General features: G+C 40.5%; 1 non-coding gene across 1 annotated transcript; it reads right to left on the reverse strand.

Annotated features, from left to right (window-relative positions):
• Positions 1–3,128: 3,128 nt before the first annotated feature.
• Positions 3,129–3,193, reverse strand: LOC132647637 (small nucleolar RNA SNORD109A). Its single transcript, XR_009585983.1, has one exon. It is a non-coding gene; the product is annotated as a small nucleolar RNA SNORD109A (small nucleolar RNA).
• Positions 3,194–4,553: the final 1,360 nt, after the last annotated feature.

Genomic DNA, 4,553 nt, shown 5'->3' on the forward strand with positions numbered 1-4,553 from the left:
TCTTACAGTGCCCAGTATCGAGCCTTCCAGTTGTCCTGCAATTGTCAATGCTCTGGAGGATTTTGTGATGTATGTCACATGACCACAAGCTCGTTCCATATTTCCTTGGACAACAAATTGGAACACACAAGCCAAGCTACATTTTGGTCCATATACATTTCCAGGTATCCCACAGGACATTGACAGGGACAGGAGTTGGGTTCTGTGTTCCTGATTCCTGAACCTTCTCTTCTTATCACCTCTCATGTCATGTTTCTTCAAATGAACTCAAATCCACCCAGTTTCCAAGATGAAGGAAGGCATTGCATTTAATACCAAAAATATTCTTCGTTTTGTTTTGTTTTGTTTTGATTTTTCCGACAATGGACAACTAGATTTCTGGCTCAACATAATCCATAATCATTTATAAAAAGAATAATTATGGTTCATTGTCAGCTCTGTTTGGGGCTGCGAAAAATTTATGGCAATTCACCTGAATTTTAGAGGGCAAGATTGCAAGTTTCCATGCTACTTACAAGGACGTGAAAACGCATGGGTTGCTCTCTTAGTATCCACGCCAGAGGATCAAGGATAGATGAAATTTGTGAGGGTTATTGATCTGTGCTCTAGGGGTCTAGACTCCTAACACCCTATCATCTTCCTTTGGGTTCCACACCTGTCAGGGCAGAAAGAAGAGTTTAATTCTTTGAGCTTGAATGTCCATAAGGGAAGGAGCTGGGAGAAGGCTTTTCTTAGTACTTCTGGATATATTATTTAGAATTGGAAGCTTCAAGGGTAGCTACAAAAGAAAGTCATATAGTCCAATAACTTCACCCAACTAATGGTTTTCCAAACGCACATCAACATACTAATGGTATTAGGTAGTATCCTTGTCACTTGCTTGGGTTGGGACTACTTAGCTAAGTCCCCTACAATGCCAGGGCCATAACAAGTGTTCCACCAGCAAGAGGCAAGATGAAGCCTAGGTTGTTTAGCCATAAGAGGGACGTCAAATGATTCTCATCTCTAGAGGTACACAGTAGGTAAATATTTAGTCAGCCGAGACTGCAGCCTGCCTACAAACAAAAGACACCATGGGAAGCAGCGTCACTGCTTACCTGTCCTGCCAGAAGGGAAGCACCTCTCCAAGTTTTAGCCTGCAACATAATAAGTATGAAGGTTATCAGAAAAGGAAATGCGTCTAGGCAACCTTGACTTTCTAAAGTGTCCCGACCTTCAAGTCTGCCAGCTGTTCAGTATTTCCCAGAACCAACTATTGAATTCATTTCCTCCCTTCCAATCCCCTCAGATTTTAGCCACTGTGGCAAAAATTTTCTTCTTCTGATGGCTTCCTCAAAAGCTGTCTGTGAGAGCATCTTTGCCAGTGCCAGCAGACACAGTGTGGACGCCTCTCAGTGGGCAGCAAGGAAGTTCAACAAAGCAAAGAAGAGGCACTGCCTATAGCATTGCAGTATGGTCATTCTTAACTCCTCCTCGTTTCTCAAAGTAAAAACGAACAAGTAGCAAAGAGGTGAAAGTCAGTAAGCCCTATGGTATCTTTGAGATTTCAGGGTGTCATTGAAATTTATGCTTTGTGCATGGAATTCTTTCCTTGTTTATCCAACAGAGTATTCCATAATTGACTTTAGATTTCTTCCATGCCATGCAACCTCATCTTGGAAGAGAGGGGAATCCAAAGGTGCCTTTTTGTCTACATGTATGTTACCATGTCTCGATTCATGGAACTCAAGTCTTCCACTTGGAAGAGCGTTGGAATCATCTACCATGCTTCAGGTTAAATCTGATGAAAAGAAGATGTTTTGTACGCACTAACTGACCAGCCTGTGGTCAAATACTCATGGGTTGCTTTTTAATAGAGTATGTTGTACTACACATCTGAGATTACATGATGTCCTTGATTGGATATTCAAGTTTCAACCATGGTTGTAGAAATTGTGTATCCAGCAAGAGTTACCAAGAGTCCTATCCTCCTGCTTCCTAAAAGTCTGTTAGTAGTAAGATATATATATATATATATATATATATATCATATATATATATATATATATATATAGTAGTAAGATATATATATATATATATATATATATATATGTGTGTGTGTGTGTCAGTTCTGAATTAATTATGTTCATCATGAGGATATTAAGAAGATTCAGTGTGTGGTTCGTTCTTGTTTCATTGGAGAGTTAGCGTGTCTGCTCCATTATCAGGACTGTGGGTCTACCAGCTAGCAACATGTTCTTTAGAAATATCTTTCCTTGTTTTTTAAAGGAATAGTTGTTTTCATAGATCTTGGGTAATACGCAAATTTTGTTAGAAGAGATGATGTGCATCTGTGTGAGCGCTGCAATAAGAGGAAGAATGTACGCAGGTGGAAAACAGAAACAACAACAAGAAATAACAGAAAGCAAAGCCCAATTGTCATTTCCATGATGGATCCACTGAGATGGTTTCCATGCGAGAGAGAGAGATAGGTAAACACAACATGCTCTGGAAGATTTTGGCAGCTAACACATAATTAAAGAACACCAATAAAACTAGGGAATGTCTCAAACAGGTGCCCTGGCTTCTCACCTAGCCATTATTATCTAGAATTTACCCAGCCTCCAACAGGAAAGACCATTTCAATTTTCCCTCTATATAAATTGAATGATCCTTTAATTATTAGTTATACGTCAGCCTTTACACAACTTTGGGAAAAGTGCGAGGGCAGTCATTGTCCTCCAATATTCTTGGGACTACTGGCATGAGCCCTAACCTCCCAGCCTGACACTTTACCACATATGTGCAAGGGTACATCGCCGGAGACTAGGAATGAGCAGCACGTTATAATTCATCAGTTCTTACATATTTTTTGAGTATATCATTTGCACCTACAGTCATCTCTACCTGATATATGTGCCTACTCCTATAGTAAAGGCTGTCTCCCTATCACTTGGAATCATTTCAATCTCTTTGAAAATAGAAAGCAATGAAGAAAGTATCAAACCAAGTATGGGTACTGTTATGAGGCCTTTTTCGAAAAATCTCAGAATCTGATGCCAAACTGCACATTTCTCATCCTCTCTGAAGAGGGCAGAGTGCCAGGCAGGCTCTGAAATCCTCATGGGTCTCACAAGGTCCTCATATCTGGACCTCAGATTACATCTGCTCAAGTCAGTCAACGTCCTCAGATACCTGTTGTCATCATAGATCCAGAAAGGCCTTCGCTCAACACATGAGTTTTCACCTACCAAGTGAAACCCCAGAGAGCTAGACTCCTGGGCCTTGACAAGGAAGTTCAAAACTGTGCAGGAGGCATGTAGCTCATTCTGTCAAAGGTGGTAGGGAAACACAGTGACAGGATTGAAGAGCCTTTCCCCTCTGACACCATATGAGAAAAATAGAGGTCAAAACATTGCATTTGGTGGGTGTCACTGGCCCCAAATCGGGTAGCTGTGAATGTTCCCTGAAATTATGTACTTAATCTTTACAACAGAGATTTTGGTAAGAATAGAGAAAACATTCAAGTAAGCAAAATGACTTTGTTCCTATCTAGATAAGATTTTTTCAACATCCTAATTCGCGGTTTTGATTCTATGCTCTTCCTCTTAACCCTACTTTAAGATTCCTCCTCCTGTTCCTTTCTTCCATGTATGTTCCTCTCCATCTTACAGTGCCCAGTATTGAGCCTTCCAGTTGTCCTGCAATTGTCAATGCTCTGGAGGATTTTGTGATGCATGTCACATGACCACCAGCTCGTTCCATATTTCCTTGGACAACAAATTGGAACACACAAGCCAAGCTACATTTTGGTCCATATACATTTCCAGGTATCCCACAGGACATTGACAGGGACAGGAGTTGGTTTCTGTGTTCCTGATTCCTGAACCTTCTCTTCTTATCACCTCTCATGTCATGTTTCTTCAAATGAACTCAAATCCACCCAGTTTCCAAGATGAAGGAAGGCATTGCATTTAATACCAAAAATATTCTTCGTTTTGTTTTGTTTTGTTTTGATTTTTCCGACAATGGACAACTAGATTTCTGGCTCAACATAATCCATAATCATTTATAAAAAGGATAATTATGGTTCATTGTCAGCTCTGTTTGGGGCTGCGAAAACTTTATGGCAATTCACCTGAATTTTAGAGGGCAAGATTGCAAGTTTCCATGCTACTTACAAGGACGTGAAAACGCATGGGTTGCTCTCTTAGTATCCACGCCAGAGGATCAAGGATAGATGAAATTTGTGAGGGTTATTGTTCTGTGCTCTAGGGGTCTAGACTCCTAACACCCTATCATCTTCCTTTGGGTTCCACACCTGTCAGGGCAGAAAGAAGAGTTTAATTCTTTGAGCTTGAATGTCCATAAGCGAAGGAGCTGGGAGAAGGCTTTTCTTAGTACTTCTGGATATATTATGTAGAATTGGAAGCTTCAAGGGTAGCTACAAAAGAAAGTCACATAGACCAATAACTTCACCAAACTAATGGTTTTCCAAATGCACATCAACATACTAATGGTATTAGGTAGTATCCTTGTCACTTGCTTGGGTTGGGACTACCTAGCTAAGTCCC

Source organism: Meriones unguiculatus, chromosome 14 (assembly GCF_030254825.1).
Source record: "Meriones unguiculatus strain TT.TT164.6M chromosome 14, Bangor_MerUng_6.1, whole genome shotgun sequence".
In the NCBI taxonomy this organism is placed as follows: domain Eukaryota; kingdom Metazoa; phylum Chordata; class Mammalia; order Rodentia; family Muridae; genus Meriones; species Meriones unguiculatus.